The following is an 18963-nucleotide window of genomic DNA, read 5'->3' on the forward strand; positions in this document are numbered from 1 at the left end:
CAAACAAAATCAGTCAAGCTGATCCTTAAGAGACTCTAGTGGTTGAGACAATTATAGCTGCTTCTAAAGACCGATACCTGGTCCAGGTATGTGCCTTCAGAAAGATTCTGCTATGGCAGCAGTAAGACTCATTGCTCTATCTTCTGGTATACTCCTTACATTATAGTTTGGTTGTTAATACTTTATAAAATGAATATGGAGTAGTCTTTACTTTATTTTTTCTCTGTGGTAGTATACAGTAAGAAAGAATGCAGACTACTGCAATTTCTATAATAAAATTTCATTTGCTGAAGTGGAAAACAATTTTGATTTTGTATGACTGAGGAACATTTCACCATTAGAGGTTCACCTGCCTTCTTTTCTGATCCATAATATTGACCTTTTGAGTTTATCCTACATTTCTCCATTGTTCCTATTGATTTGTTTTATTAGTGTATCTTTTTTGGAGCATTCCTAGGCATCCAGACCTATGGCAAAATTTTTCCTAATGGTATTTTTTTATCTCAAAACCATTTCCTTCTTACTTTGGTCTGATTTTGTGTTAGAACAATTGCATTAATCCTGCTCTGTACTAGAAGACCCATCCCCTGAAATTTCAATATACAAAAGACATTTTTATAAGTAGTCCCATCAGCTAGGAATTTACCTGTATTTAATATTTTCATATTTTCTTTTTCCTCATGCAGGCTTTTAAGAGGATGGGGTAGCTATTTATCTTCTATTCCCTGTTCTATGTTTAAGTTTATGCCTATTATAGAATGAAATCAAAATATTAATTAAACTTTTTTTATTCATATCCTCAGAATCAGAGGGTGAGTACACTGCTCTTGATGAATTAAAGACAGTAGCTATTGCATTATGTTTCTGGAAAGAAAGTCATCTGAAGTTTTAGCAACTTTTCATCTTATGATAGAATATGGTATGAGCTGTGACATGTAAAGAGCCAATGTCCACTTGGTTGGATAAATGGTCTGGATTTTATAACTAGTCTATGTGCAAACCTATTCAATCTTATTTAGGCTCACCTCGTTATGGCTATGCTACATTTGAATGAATTCATAAGGGGGAAAAGATGTTTCTAGTCTGTTCTTTAAGTGAATTCCTCATTTGCCACTCCATTGTCTGAGTTTTCTCTATAATCTCTTGTCCACATGTGTGTATACATTTGAATGCTTAATTAGATTATTTCTCTGCTACTGCTGTGGTCATCCTTTCTATTGGGTCTTCAATTCACTCTATAAAAATGGATCACCTACTGAACACCGACAGCCCAAAACACTGTCACCCATATGGCCAACGCCATATAGTCGACACTCACAATAGTGACAGTGCCCAGAACTTCACAAAAAAGGTAAATAAAATTTCCTTTATTGTGCTAGCAGGGGGTCTATGCCACCCTGCACCCCCCCATGGGGGGCTACACCCCGACATGCTCGTACCTTTAATATACCTACTCCGAGATTGCACTACAGTGCAAGAATGGAAATTTTTCCATTCCGCACTATTGGGAGATAGAGTATCCCCATTGTTGATATTCTGAACATTGACCATATGGCGTCAGCCATATGGGTGTTGGCATTGTGAGCTGTCGGCGTTCTGTATGGGACCCATAAAAACATGGTACAGTAGCTTCATCTTCCTTCTTTAGAAGAATAGAAGGTAGCATCTGTAAAGTTTTGTGATGCATTGATTTAGTCAGTTGCACTCACATTAGACCTTTTAACCTCAAGCCAGAGTCATTTTTACTATTGGAATCCCTGAGGGAGTAGGGCTTGGGCCTTCTGCTACAAAGTAGTTGAATTGCCATTCTAGTAAGCACAAGCTGCCCAGCTTCTTAGAGCAGATGGTGCAATTCCATAAAAATCTTGTCCAAGGATGCAAGAAATTAACTCATTATGAAGGTATTTCTGTCCCATCCAGTTTCACAGTTAGCAAACTGTGCATCTGATGAGATATATGTTCATACCATCTATTGATCGGGCTAAGAATGGCTTTAATTTTGACTTAAATTTGTATTATTAATGGTGTGTGTGCATGTGTGTGTACGTGTGTGTACGTGTGTGTGTGTGTGTGTGTGTGTGTGTGTGTGTGTGTGTGTGTGTGTGTGTGTGTGTGTGTGTGTGTGTATGATAGATATAGATATATGTATCTACTTTGCATGCTTGAAAACCCACATACTTGAATGTTATTTTCGCAAGATGGAAATAAACAAAAAATAAAATCCCCAACCATGCACTTTTTCCCTGAAAAGTAAACACTTGCCCAAAACTTCACAAAAACACAGCACAGTGTCTGAAACACACAAAGGTGTGGGGCTACTCCCCGGAACACACCTACTTATGTGGAGAGTTGTGCCCCCCACACCCCCGCAACTATATATACCAATTCTGGGATCATACTACAGTGGGGGAAAAGGCACTTTTCCCCATGTTAGGCAAGTGTTGACTTTCCTTGGAAAAAAGGCTCTGTTCAGGATGTCAGTTTTCTTTATTTTCTTTATTTTCATCTCACGCAAATAACGTCTGATTATATGGACTTTCAAACAACCAAAGTAGACCCATACACACATATATATATATATATATATATATATATATATATATATATATATATATATATATATATATATATATATATATATATATATATATATATGTATACACACACACACACACACACACACACACACACACACACACACACACATACACACACAATTTGGCACCTCAATAGTAATGCCAAATCCAAAATACCACATAGATCAAATGTCAAATCTGCTGACCGAATTCAGCAGATTCGACATTTTCTCTACTATCAAATGTGATTTCTGTATAACAGCTTAGCTAAGTAACTCCTAAACTTCGCATCAAGTTTTTGCAGGAGGGCAAGTCCCCCTGCACCACCCTGTGGGGGGCTGCACCCCTCCACACCCCCTGCTACCTCTATATTCCAACACCAAGATCACACTATAGTGAGGAAAGGGATGAATGCCTTAATCAGCACTGTACTGTGATCTATATTTATTAGACTGAGTTCATATCCAAGAAAGCATAGTGGCATTCACTGATATGCTCTATCAAGCATATAATGGCCAGCAACAGTCTGATATCCTGTCTACAAAGAAACTGCGTTTGGGATTTTGATAGAAAACCATATATTGTTTTGTGAGACTTCATATGATTGTCTCCCTTCTATGTTAATGATTGCCAAGTTTCTTAAATGGGCATTTTCTCTTACTACTCTACAATAGTTGGTATTGCTGTTTGAATCTGTTGTGGTTTTTTTTTCATATTAAGGCAGCTATTATGGCCAGAAGCTTGCATTTTCCTCTTAATAATTTTAAAATCTGCTTTTGTTTTAACTCAATGATATCATAATGGTGAAGTTGAACTTAATTATAAAATATATCCATTACTGTGCTGTACATAAAACTTAAATTTTTTGCCTTATTTTGCTCATTTCAAAGCACAGTACTATTCATATCTGATGATATTCACCCCAACCCAGGCCCTTGCCACCAGCACTCCAGCCATACTTAAACAGCACCTCTCCCCTTACAACTGCCTCTCAAATAACTCATTACGATCACAAGCCTCCAAAAAATCTTTTTTGTCAATGAATATACAAAGCATTGTCGATAAAAGCACCCTCCTTCACACCTGGATTTCTCAATATATCCAGATATACTTGCTGTATCTGAGACATGGCTAAAACCTCATATTACAAACTGCAAAATTCTCTCCCCTGGTTATAATATTCTTTGACTGGCTAGAAGTAAAAAAAAAGGGTGGAGGAGTAGCTATACTCTACTCTGACGAGCTCTCTCTCCCCTTCCCTCTCAATTTCTCCACTGCCAAAATACTTACAACAACCTGTAACTTAAATCAACACAAAAAACTTGTCATTGTAGCAGTCTATATACACCCAGGTAAAAACATTCCCATACTCAAGCAGTTTCTTTCTTGGATTTCTATATCCATTCCCTATGAAACCATCATATTTGGAGATATTTATATTGACTGGAATTTTGTTCATACTGCCGGCTCTTGCTACTCTATAAGCCTTTATGGCTTTACCGAGCTGATCACCTCACTCACACATCGGCAAAAAAAATCCCAGAAAGGCTCGGTCATTGACTGGATATTAATATCTAGCATAACCCTTCTACCCTACCTAACTCCCTTAGTGACCACCTCCCTACCTCAGTAGTAAGACACTTTCCCAATATTAACAAGGGCCACCCATACAGAGACTCTTGTAACCTTAAAACTACAACCCTGTCACCCTAAAAAAATTACTGTCCACTGTAAATTGGTCATTCCTACACACATTAGCCTTGAGGAGGCTGTCAAAAGCTTCATCAATATATTCCTAGAAACCCTAAATACCCTGGCTCCCAGTAGAAATATTAGGCTAAAATGTAATTATGCAGTATGGCTAAACCAGGCAACTCAATCCATTATGAACAAAAGAGACAGTGTCTGGAGAGCATGGAAAAAGAAATAACAACTCCACTTTCCACCGGAACTTACATAAACAGCTTTGCAACCAAACAAAAAAGCAAGTCCTACTGGACAAAAAAAAAATCTATTTAAAATCTCTGAGCAACCCACATTCCAACCTGAAGAAATTCAGGCACTCAATAAACAAATTACTGTCTCCAGGGAACCCCTCTTCACCAATTCCCTTCCCTAACAAACCTTCCAGCGAAACTGCAACTCTATTTAACAACTTTTTCATTGAAATACTAGAAAAGCTTACTGAACCAGAAAATCTCAATATTAAGCCTCCACCTCCCACCTTCTCATCTCTTCCCTTGTTCTCCCTAGCACCTGTAACAACTGCTTCATTAGATCACTTCTGAACAAACTCAAACACTGCTCCCCATCAGCCGACAAACTCCCTCCATTATTTCTCAAACATGAAGCTAGATCCGTAGCATAACCTGTATCTATATTTATCAATAGATCCAGCTAAGAAAATACAGTATCAGATACTTGGAAAAAAAATCTTCATAACACCCCTCCACAAGGGAGGAAATTCTAGCAATTGCTTATTGCCAACCCTTATCCAAGATAATGGAAAAATGTATACATACACAAATACTAAACCACCTCTTACAGGCAAACCTAATTACACCCACACAGCAGGGATTCTGACCCTAGTACAGTACTACCACTGCCCTCCTTTCAAGCACAACATTGCCCAAGCCAGAGATAATAATAAACTCCTATCAGTTATATTCCTCGATATATCCAAAGCATTTGGTACTGTTTCCCATCCCATCCTTCTAAACAAACTTTCCAACCTACAACTCTCTACCTCCACTACCTCCTGGTTTAACAGCTATCTTTCAAACAGGTATCAGTCTTTCAGATGGCAAATGCCCTTCTCCTCTTTCTGTCTTGTTAAGGCCACGGTTACCCTGGGCTCCATCCCGGGCTCTCTAATTTTTAATATATTTACAAATAACCTCCATGTCTCCTGCCCCCACTCTATTTTAATAAAGTACACAGATGATTCCACAATTTTTAACACCTCCAACAATATGCAAAATCTCCACACTGTCACTCAGCAATCTCTGCACCTAGTAGGAGAATGGCTAACTGAAAACAACCTACTTCTCAACCCCCAAAAGACCGAACTTCTCCTTTTCCTTCAAAAAATATCAATCCAGCTAAAGACAACTTCATCATCTCATCCTTAGATAATACAATTATCACCGCTGACTCAAACACTAAATTGCTTGGCGTTACTATAGACAACCAATTAAAATTTGACCTACATATCATAAACTGGATCAAAAAGTCTATTCAAAAACTAGGTCTTCTATACTGCAATAACAAATATATACTTAACAAATCTAGACCAATACTGGCTGTAACATGTATTCTACCATCCTTGCTGTATGCTGCTCCCATACTAACTAACATCCAAAATAATTTCTTAACAAAGCTAGAAACCACGCATAACAAGATAGCAAGATTAGTAGCCAGTAGTAGCTACAAATCTCATCATTGTATATCATTGAAAAGCTTAAGGTGGTCTGAGCTCCCCCACATGCTTCAAATATCATAACTACAAATTGCACATTGTTCCCTAAACAGCCCCAACTGCTGCCCTGCCCTTGCATCCATAATTACACCTTATACACCCAAACTTGACCTCAGAAGCACACAACAAAAGCTACTTCAGGTGACCAATCCAAATAAAAATATTGGGAAAGTACTTTACAGTCATTCAATTGCATACTCGTGGAATAAACTTCCATTGTCCCTTCTCACCACTACCAAAAATGGTGCATTCAAAAAGCAACTAAAAATTAATTTCCAATATGCATGGATCTGTACTTGTCAGGAAATAACTTAGTGAATTTTTCTTCTTCTCTCAATCAACTTATCTGCCTAGTATCTGATATCTAAACTGTATACACATATTACCCTCTCTGCAGTTCGTACCTATGCTATTAAATGCATCTTTCTTCTACTATGTCATGATATTACTCTGAATTGTATATTACATATTTTTTATTTTAGGCATTGCTATATCCTTGTATATAACTTAATGCTCACCAAATTTCTCAAACATATTGTACTGCATTCTCATAATACTGTAATTTTGCCTTGTAAATATTTCATGTTGTATGCTTCTCTTTCTCTACTTTTGTATTGTTAAGTATTTTACAGCTTGAATTGTTAGTTTTTTTCTTATTTTTTAATTACTTTCCTGCAGCTTTTCTACTCTGGACACTGCTGAAAAAGGGCTCTCTGGACCTAGTCTGGCTAACCCCGTTAACAAATGTAAAAATAAATAAAATAAATAAAATTTCAAATTCACTTTTTTCATGTCTTATTTGTTACACATAGTTTAACTTTGTATTGTTTATATCTATCTATATATATATATATATATATATATATATATATATATATATATATATATATATAATTATATCATCATTGGTAGAACATACCAATGTGGGAAGCACAAATGGATGAAGAAGAGACCATATTTGTGAGAATTAAATTCAAAGTGAAGAACACTATCACTGGCACTTGAGATGGTTTAACCTAAACTTTAAAATCAATTAAAATGTATTACAGGATTCAAATTGGTGGTAAGTAGATTTGTCCCTCATATATACTTTATCAGACCTCAAAGAAAAGTTCTCATAAATTCTGCATGCATGGCTGAATCTGAATAATCTTGGTGGTCACATTATTTGTACTAGATAACTAAACGGTCGCAGAAACATTAACACTGCTACAGCACTAAACAGTTACATTTAGTGGAATGGGTGGAAGGATGCAGAGCATGATTCACATATGAGATTAATGGAGCTGTCCCCCCAGTTGTAAACAGCCCCTTGTGCTTCTGTCCATTGTCTCACTTCTACTGTAGCCAATTGAAAATGTGCTGCTGACATACCAATGACTTGGGACCCTCACAACTTTCAGCTCCATTCCCACAAGGCCTGACGTTCCACCCTGAATAGAGATGTATTATGAATAAGGCTATAGAACACAGATTTTAGAAAGACATGCTTTATTAAATGTATGCACTCATATACTGGAACCACATTCATTTTAACACAAATCCAGCTCAAGTGTAGTCTACCATCTCAAGCCTCAGACTTTATCTTGACCTTATGTGTTTTAACTTTATACTTTACAATATACTTTTTTCTTAGAACATTTCAAACACTGAAATAAATGCTGCATGCATATTTAAACTTCTTCCTTTTTTCTTTAAAGCTGTTAAATTGGAATAATAATCTGTGAGGATTAATCAACTCCTGTTCTCAGGTATTTGTTTGAAATCTTGGGGAATCTATTACCATGACTTCTTGCAAAGCCCTTCAGTTCACTTCACCATGCTTGTCTTGGTTTTTATCTAAGCAAGAGTGCCAGGTACCAGCAGTGGAAATGCAATTAGAAAAATCTCTTGCTAGCTTCATGCTAATCTCACTCGGACAAACCATACTGTATTAACAATACTCATAATGTATTCTGCACAATTAAGCATTTCAATTGTTAGAATTACTTTCATATGCCAGAGACTTGATGAAGTTGAAAAGACATTTCTTGGTAAAGGATGTTTACCACTTCTCATGGGCTAATGAAAAAGTCCCCAAAGTATCTAATACCCACTTCTGCATTGCATGGCTCTGTGAGCATGCAATCTAAAAACATTGCTGCCTTTTAAAAAGTATCCTACTGAACGCAGTGGCAAGAACCCAGACTGTTTTCTAAAGGGGAAAAAATGGTCAATAAATCATATTACAAGCAACAAGTAAAAGTGCAAAGAAAAAGATCCATAAAGTAATTTTATAAACTTTCAAGACTATACTGCTATAGCTTTACTACTGATTATCCTAATATAGCAAAATGAATTTCAATAAAATTGGAAGATAATTACCAAAAAAGACTTGTAAAGAAGTGGCAGAAACAACAAATGTATGACCCTTTCTCAACATCTATAAAACAACTTCTAGAAAGGCTTTTCTCTCAACAGATTCTTGTCACAAATAAAGTGATAATTAGAGCTGTTTCAAGCCTTTCTGTGGTCTCACATATTCTAGGAGAGGTGGTCATCTAGACCACATCAACAAATATCATGTAGCTGCAGAAGCATCATTGTGTCATCATTAATTCTCTGGTGTATATCAAGTATTTGATTATTTTTAGCACTGGCCATTACTGTTACTGTAATTTAGCATGTAACTGCCTCCCCTTCACTTATACATAAGCACAAAACACATTCTTATCTAATGCAGTTACAACCTTGTTTAAGAATAATAGTAAAGATGAACACTTTATAGCTACACTGGAAAAAAAAGAAGTTTGATGTTAAAACAGTTGTTCCAAGAATGTCACTGAAATCAGCTTTTGGCCAGCTACAGTTTTTCATTTTAATAAATGATCTTCTCCGAGAATCATTTGAGACTGACTTAGTATATTGCAAAGATGGTGTAGTGATGCTAATGGGTGATACTTGGATTTCATACAGCCTATAGAATCTCAGAAATGGTATACATGCTGCCTTTATTTCCATTTCAAGAATTGATAAAGAATGCCTCTAGAAGAAATTCGTCATTATTTGGCATTTGTATAAAAGGGATAATACAGCAGGTTTGCTGGTACTAGGTCAGCAGATAAAACAAAGAAAAAATAATACATTGTAGAAAAATATATACAGTAACCAAGCATTGGTTTATATCAAGCTAAGCAATTTAACAAAATATGTTACCTTGATTTAAATCATTTGTGTCTGGAAGTTACTCTTCCTCCTTATAACAGCAGATTTTGACACCAAAATATTTATTTTGACATACTGTATAGGGTCTCACCCTGCATGATGACTGTTGGTAGGAAAGAATTATTTAGTAGTTTTGTTTTCAGAGTTTTTAAAGTCCTGTTTCAAATAACTCAGTGTGAACAATAGTACTTATGTGAATAGTATTGTAATTAGTATTAATGGCTACTGGGTGCAATGTACCCATGTGATGTCAGATGTGATTATATTGGCTGACATGTCTGCATGCCTGTATACCAAATTGCCTTCTTGAGTATTAAAACGGTCATAATATCAATATGATCAACATGATGAGTCAATTAACTGTCAGGCAATGGTGCAACAGACAGAAAAGGACACCTGTATAGAGGATATGCCACAAAGTAAAATTCTACAACTTTCTGCAGGAATAATGGCTGAAATATCATTTAGGATTCAGCAGCAAGGGGAAAAGCAGGAAACATATAGCAAAAAGAACACACACAGCCAGAAGAGAATGTCCTAAGGAAATACCTGTTTGATTTAAAAGAAAAAAATAGCCTCTTATGGGTGGTTGCGGTGGTGCAGCGGTTAGCATTGCCACCTCTCAGCAAGGAATTCTCCAGTTTGATTCTCAGCAGGGGTCCCTTCTGTGAGTGTACAGTCTGCATGTTCTCCCTGCAGTCATGTGGGCTTCCTCCGTGTGCTCCGGTTTCATCCCAAAGACATGCTGTAGGTGGATTGGAAACTCTGAATTGGCCCTAGGTGTGTGTATGTCTGCCTTCTGCCAATCATTCTGCAGACCGTTGTTTTGCTGTGGTGACCCCTAACTGGGAAAAGTTGAAAGAACCTGGTGAACTTAGGCATCCTGAGGCAATGTAGCAACTACCGTATGTACACCGACAACCCTCTCCTCTTACCTCCCAACAATCAGACTTGCGAGATGCACTTATATATCCAAATTGGAAGCCACGCAATCTCCAGCCCAGACTGGGATAGCAGGTCAAGAGGCAAAGGTCAACACTTGCACTACACCACATGGAACACATAGCCCTCCAGAACCACACCAGCACTGCCTTCACATAAAAACACAAACCACACACCCACCTTCACAGAGGCTCTCAATAAAAATCTACCCAAACAGCACAGACCTCCAAGGCAGAAACGGACTCGACCACCACAACACATCACTAATCACAAGACACACAAGTCTCCTAAACAGTGTGACACTCAACCAAAGCCCCTAAGGCAAAACAGCATGCCCAGCGCACTAGTCTTAGGTGACTCAATAATGAGGCACACTGATGTCCCACTCACTAGGTTGAATAGAGAGAAAGTAACAGTCAGGTGCCTGTCAGATGCCAGGATCCGCCATGTAACGCACGCACTCAAGTCCCTCAACAAGAAGTACAAATATGACTCTGTCATTGTACATGTGGGTGTGAATGACCTGAGATGTACCTCCCTGGACTACATGAAAAGGAACATGGAGGAGCTCTTGGATTATCTAGCCCAGGCGGGAATGACCCTAGCCCTGAGCAGTATCCTACCATCACCCAGAATTATACCACAATACAAGCAGAAAATTATTGATTTCAACAATTGGCTAAGTTTCTGGTGTCATTCTAAGGGGATCCAGTATCTGTCTGCCTTGGGATGACATGATTGACATTTGCCTGAGACAGCCTGCATCTGTCACCTCTGGGCTTCCGGATACTGGCCAAGGCTCTTGCCACCCCTATAGTGCCTTTTTTAGGTGGTGTTCCAAAGACCAAATTACCACTGTAACAGCTACAAACAAATACAATCTGAGGGTCATGCTGCTCAATGGTACAAGTCTAAATCTCAAAATGCACTTGCTCGAAGCACTCCTTAAAATGGAGAAATTAACATTTGTGCTGTAACTGAGACCTGGTTAAAGGCAGCAGAAAGCACCACTGCACTACCAGGCTATAACTCATTCCACACCTTTCTGCCCCAGAACTTAGACCGAAGCTCCAAATAGGGTGATGTTTCCATATTCATAAAGGATGCGCACACCTCCAGACTGGTAGCCCAACATAATGCATCAGAGATATTTCAGGTGCAGCTAACATTGGGTAAGACAGCGATTCAGGTTGTAGCCTGTTATAGGTCCCCAACCATGTCCCAAGACACTCACTCCACGTTCCTAAGCACCTTGGAGAATATTAGGGTCCAGACCAACACACTCATACTGGGAGACTTCAACTACCCCTCCATTAACTGGGAAAACTTCTCATGTAACAATACACTTGCCCAACATTTCCTGGGATTCATTAATTCCAATGCCCTGAATGAGCTCGTTCTTACCCCCACTAGAGGTAGCAATATCCTTGATCTGGTCATTGCTAACATGGGCAACCGTTGCTCTACACCAATAGTCAACTCCTCCCTAGTTAGACCCAGCCACAAACTAATCACTTTGGAAATCCACATCCCTCCCACCCCCTCCCCAACCCCACAAAGGTAACTACCATGAAAAACTTCTCCAAAGCTAACTTTGGTATACTAAGAACAGAGGTGGCTAACTTCACGTCACCCATGCAAATGGAGAATAGTTGCATGACCGCCGAATCATACTCCAATGCACTGTACGAACACGTACACAAGTGCATGGATCTCGCCATACCCAATAGGACCAAGACACTCTCATCCAAAAAGAGGGAGCCAATCTGGTGGTCCCCTGTTATAAAAATACTCTACAACAGAAGGAGGAAACTGATGTGATGCAGAATAAGGTGAAGTCCCAAGACTGGAAAAAAACCCTTATCAGTCTATACAAAAAGTTGAGATCCTTCATCAAATTCTGTAAAGCCAGCTATGAAAACAGAATTGCAGAAGATAGTAAAGACAACCACAAGCCCTTCTATAGTTGTGTAAAGAACCTCCACAGCAATACCCAGATTTGCTCTGAGATACTGCACAATAGTACCTCCTATACCGAGCTAACAGATATTGCCAATATAGTGGCCGACAGATTCAGTGCCAACTTTACCCCCCCCCCCGCCAAGGAACAATCACAGTACCAGTAGATTGCCAGGCATCCAGTATTACTGCTGCACAGGTTAAAACAGCACTGCCCAAGGACAAGAATACAGCTTCTATGGGACCTGACAATAACCCTGGCTGTGTTATACATGAACTACAGAGTGAACTGTTGCCTCACCTGTTTGTCCCTACTGAATGGCGCACTGCTATAGTCATCCCTCTCCACAAGGGAGGAGCAACTACAGACCGTGGGACCTATCGGTCCATTAGCCTGACGAGTCTGATATGCAAAGCTATGGAACACATCATCATAGACCTAATAAACAAGGATATAGGAAATTTCCAAACTCTGGATTCCACATAGTTTGATTTTGTGAAGGGTAGATCATGCCTGCTCAACTTGGTTGACTTCTTTGAGTCTGTTACCAGAGCTGTGGATAAAGGCAAGGTGGGCCATACAGTCTACCTTGATCTGGCCAAGGCCTTTGATACCATTCCCCACTTAGAAATCATAGAAAAACTTACTAAGCTAGGCATCAACCCCTATATCACTGGGTGGGTTGCAAACTGGATTACAGATAGAGCCCACAGTATGAAAGTAGCTGACTCCAAGTCAGACTGCTGACCAGTCACAAGTGGAGTCCCACAGGGATAGGTCCTGGGTCCTCTCCTGTTTGGTATCTACTTCTCAGAAGTCCAGTCCAACAAGAAGGGACACTGGTTGACAAGGTTCACAGACAACTGTAAGTTGGGAGCCGTTATTAACTCCTGAAGTGATGTTGACATCCTACAGAAAGGCCTCACTAAGACCAACGATTGGTGTTAGAACCATGGTCTTAAGCTCAATGCTAAAAAAATTGTGTCGTCATCCCCTTTGGGAAAAACCCAGTTCCCATGAACTACCACATTGATGGTAGTCCACTGAACACAGAAGGCATTATAAGAGATCTGGGAGCACAGGTTGACAGCAACCTCTCTTTTGACCAACATACTGCCACTGTGGTCAGAAATTCCTTCTATGTGGCAAATCCCATTACTAAGGGTTTTGCATCCAGAAAGAAAGAGGTCATTGTCTCCCTCTACTCTTCCCTCATTAGGCCAATCATTGAGTGCAATGCCCCATTTGGCATGTACCTCGCTAGACACCTGCAACAACTGGAGAGGCCACAAACGTACCTCACAAAGAGGATCCTAGGCCTTAAACACTTGTCTTATATGGACAGTTTCAAAAACCTCCAAATATTCTCTGTCTCATACTGCCTACGTAGAAACAATCTCTGCTTGACTTACAAAGCCATGTCTGTCCCAGCTCTGTTAGAAATGCTACATGTAAAGAAATCCCAATCCCTCCACAACACATGCTCCAGAGACATCAACCTCATTACCACAATCAACAGAACATGCTGGAGGGACAAGTTCATAACCCAAAGACTGCCCATAATATGGAATAGACTTCCCATACATGTCCAACAGAGCACCTCACTGGCCTTCTTCATGAGAAATCTTGATGACTGGATGGGAAATAGAAAATTCACCCCGGGTATCACTCCAGTGGCTCTACTCAACAGAGTAACTAAGGTCGAGTGTCATGATGCCAGGGTAATCCTATGGGCTATACTTGTAAAGGCTCCAGGGCCATTAGCCTAGTACACACCTATGAACCTATAAGAAGAATATGCATATTAAAATAGATGAGAAAAGGGGACTACATAAAGTGAATAAGACCCAAATTGTTAGAAGACTTGTAAAACAAAACACTATAAACGCACAAAGTAAATGTGCTGAAATAAATAAACAAATAAAAACGGCTCTGCAAACAACTGCAAACAAAACAACTTTAATGAAAAGAAAAAAGGAAAACACAACCGATAAGCACTTTTGTTCTAAATGAACTTCATCAGGCTTGTAAAACAGAAGAACACAGTAAATGAGACATTTAAGAAAGATTCACATGGTATAATAGACATAAATGGAATATACTACTGTGCAGCTAAATTTATGCCAGATAAAGTATTGCTACAAAAACACAGAGTAGCAAAGGAAAAGAAATGAAGAGGCAGAATGCCACTGTTGAAGTATCAAACAGAAAAATAAATAAGTAAATAACTAAATAAATAAGGTAAGTCTTAGAACCAGATTTTAGAGTTGTTCTCAGTGTAAGCGATTTACTTTGGTGTAAGGTCTGTCTATAAAAAGGCTTACACCGTGGGCCAGATTACAAAAGACCTGATTTCAGTGTAAGTTGCTTTACTCTGCTGCAATACATTAGACTATGTCACCTCCACTGTGAGCAAGTCTTTTGTTATCAGGTCCTTATATAGAAAAGGGAATAGATGATCAACAATTCTTAAAAATTCTTAGAGAAGTAGATGCAATAAAAGCAGCGTACATCAAAACAGATCAGGATTTATCTTGTACCATTTCCAATAATAAGCTAAAAACAGCATCACATGCAAAGAAACTCAGAAGATATAACAAAAAATATAAAGGAAAAATGCAAAACAGGCAATGCATTTATGACCCAAAAAAGTTTTGCAGAGAACTGGAAAAGAAAACAACAGCAATTGGTACAGTTTTGAGATGTATTTATGAAATTCCTGTTGAACACATAAAGATGCTAAAAGGTTATAAGAGTGCAAAAATGCAGAAAGAAATTTCAATATAGAGGATGAGCCATTAAATCGGTTCATATGTGTAAATTGGACTAACGACTATTGCGGCCTTTATAAGTATAGTGAATCATCTGAAATCTATCTCACAAGTTTATTTGACTTAGAAGTTATTTTATGGGCAATATGTAAGCTTAAGGCAAGATTTGCAGGCTGCCTCTGTTTATTAGTGGCATAGGTTCTAAACCTGGGTTGTACTTCTGATTTCCTATCCAGTGGTCCATGCTTCTCTTGAATAGGTTTAGAGGAAAGGTCTGCTTCACGTGGATTGGAAGCCAGTTGCATAGAAGTTTAATTCTCTGATGCACATACCTGTCCCTGCAACATGTACGATTTATGTCCTAAGTAAAGTTTAAAACCCTAGATGCTATTCATTTTGCAGATATGAAAAAGGTTCATCTGATTGCAATCCAAGGATGTTTATTTGCCAGGCAGGGAGTGTCTTTTGAGGTGATCTTCATCTGTAGTGATTTTTATGTCCTCGATTTTTTGTAATGAACTTCTGTGGACATTTCCATTGTTGCATGTACCTGGTCAGGTACATACTGATGGGGGACTTGTACTCAGTGTTGGGCTGATGAAGGCCGAATATTGTGGAACAATGACTTCCTTGGACTTAGACGCCATGCACTTGCTGATAAGTAGAGTGACATAGAATGATTTTCTTACTGCCTTAGACACTTGATGGTTGAAAGCCAGGTTACTATCTGCATATGTTCCCAATTCCTTGACTACTGGTTCTACTGTTAGGGGTGGTTATAAATGAATATAATTTGCTAGGGTGGCTGACTTCCAGAAGGGCACTATTATGCATTTTTGGCATTGAGTTTTAAGCTGTGATTTTGGCACCAGTCATTTGTCTATGTTATTCCTTCCTGTAGAATGTTAGCATGTTGGATGGATTCTATGACTGCTCCTAGTTTGCAGTCATCTGCAATGTAGAAGCATCTAGAGAAACCAAGACAAAAATAAGAGAGACACCTAAATGAAAAAACCGAAGTGTAGAAGCACCCAAAGTATGACTAAAGGTATTAAAATCTTTGCACAATAATTTATCCCAGAGTAAACGTTACTTATGTGCACATCTCATATAGACACCAGCCTTGTTAACAGCATGGAAAATGATACTAATCACTGAGTGAGCATGCAATCAGTTTTAAGAGCTATAGCCCAGTAATGTGCCTTCCAACAACACATAAATTGTAAACTGGAATAGATACAGATGAAGTTTATAGTCACGTAGAAAAAAATCAACCATAACAATAGTAATCTAGGGTAACAGACAACATTATACAGAATGCAGGGTAACCTCTTATTAAGCAGAGCTGTAACAGACCTGTAAATAAGAATAGCCTTAGATATGGCATGATTAGATTGCAAAAAAAGTATTCAACACCATTGCACAGTCATGGATTTTGGAATGCTTACTAAAGAATAAAACCCACACCTTGCTGATAAATTATACAGCAGTCATTATGATGCAGTGCAAACCTCTTCACAACTGTGTCATAACAAAATCAAATTCTTATCCCGGGTATAAGAGTGCAAAGAGGATATTCCAGGCTGATTCTTTGTTACCACTTCTGCTTTGCCTTGATCTTAACCTGCTGAACGCTACTATGCTTATAGCATGACTTCTAAAAACCAGCCTTCCCAGTAATATCTCATCTACTTTTTTGTCGATGATTTTAATCATATACCTCATCTGAAATGCTCTTACAAGCATAACTAAAATGGTTAAACCTTTCTCAGATGATATAAGAATGACATTTGGCTTTGATAAATACACAAAAGCAATATCAGCAGAAGGAAAACTGAACAAGTAAGAAAATATCAGCCTTAGATAGGAATGTGATACAAGAGAACTTGAAGAGGGAGTGTATAAATGCTCAGTAATAGAGGGGGGGGGGGTTCAGAAAAAAAGAAAGTACAAATAAGATGGAATACTTTAGAAGAATAAAGTAATAAAGGTAGCATTCAAAACTGCCTTGCCATCTAGGAATAAATCACAACTTATAAATCAATTTGCTCTTCCTGTTCAAAGTTATAGCTTTGAAATGAATAACTGGCCCCAAAAGGTGGGAGGATGGCATAATGGTTAAGGTGTTTACCTTGACAACACAAGGTGCAGGGTTTGATTCTCACATAGGGTAATTGGCTAGGCTTAAAATGGCCCACAAAAGCAGTTAGCTTAGTACTAATCTATGAACTATGAATCAGTTGGCCAAAAAAACAAGAAATTTACTTCATGCTATGAAATGATATATAATCACCGGTACGTGGCAAGACAATAAATCCTGTAATCTGATGAAGGTAGAGCTTCCAAGAAATTGACTATATGTGTAGCTCTGCAGTCTTAGGACTGCACACATATTTGGTGATATAATCAGATCAAACTATAGTAAAAGTGTTAAATCATGAAGATAATAAGTTGAAGATGAACTGTTTACTCAGACTAGCAGAAGCATTTCAGAAAGGGGTGGGAAAGGAAATCAAAGCTTAAGCAGACAAGTATCAGTCAGCAACAGAATGTGCCAAAAATTAAAACTAGGAAGACCATGACCAGCAGAAAATAGAAGACAGATGGAAAGCTCCCAGTTTTGGTGAAACATGTGGAGAACTCATTAAACTGCCACATATTGATTAATAATTAATGGCATGGATGGCTAAGGAAGGATAAATGTAATCCAAAATATGAAGTGTTAATAATGGCATCTAAGGGTGGTGGACAACTTATAGCTTGGTTTATAAAGTGTGCATAAAAAAGTGGTAGATACAGGCAAATGCTGTCTGTTTTACAGAACTAACAATACTTACACATGGTATTGCTGGGTGTGATACACTCATGACTTTGGGTCTGTATAATGAAATGCACAACAATACAGTATGACTCTTGTATTGCAGATTGTGCAATTACTACAAAACACAGGTAGCTGAGAAGCACAAGAAATGTGTACCACAAAGAATAATTTAAAATTAAAAAATATATGATTCTGTTTAGAAAGCAGAAGCAAGTAAACTAGATACAGTAATTAAATGGAAAAAACATAAGTAATATTAATCAATAGCTACACTTAGTGATTATTTTGTCATATATACAAAGAGACATAAAGTCATAAAATATCATGGTGTGTAAGTAGAAAATAGAATGATACAGAAGAAAGACACCTACCTTTTGTAGCAACATCAGCATTAATAAGAATTTTCAAACATATTTAAATATCTTATTAATGCATATAACTCTATATGAGCTGCAGAAGGAGACAGATCTACGTACATTGCAGCAAAAATGACAGACTGAAGCAATACTAATTTCATGAAATTTAGTCATACCCTATCTCAGGAATAGGGTCAGTTTATGTTATGTTATTAGAAACCCAAAACATTTTGAGAAATTAAAAATTGGGAGAACTGTAAAGTCTCAAAACTCAAAAAACAGGTGAAAGAACTAAAATCTAAAATGAAGGCAAATGGAGGGACTAAACAACTTGAATATTTTAATAAACCGAACAAAAAACAGTAGCGTGAAGCACTTTTCGTCCGATCAAGTGACCGGATGTCTTCAGACAAAATCAAACAGCAATTCTGTTGGTTAAAAGTGTACTCATTTCCCTCCTCACAATAAATTAGCCAATCAAGTATGCTAACACACTCTCCAATAATTAACAAATTAATTAGTTAACTAAGTAAATAAACCTGCTAAAAGGCATAGCAGTTTTAAAACATATAAGCAATGTGTATAACAATATATATAAAACTTACAATGGGTTTACTTAGTTCAAGCCCTACCTAATAATAGAATAAAGACAATTTAAATCAAAAAGTAAAACATTATTAATAATAATAATAATAATAATAATAATAATAATGATACTAGCCTAAAATTATTAATAATAATAATAATAATAATAATAATAATAATAATAATAATAATAATAATAATAGTACCAATACTGGCCTAAATGTTATAGTCCTACATCACATATTCATTGCATTAATAACATTTAACCAA

This window comes from Protopterus annectens, chromosome 8.part0 (genome assembly GCF_019279795.1).
Source record: "Protopterus annectens isolate FY-2018-M chromosome 8.part0, PAN1.0, whole genome shotgun sequence".
NCBI lineage: Eukaryota > Metazoa > Chordata > Ceratodontiformes > Protopteridae > Protopterus > Protopterus annectens.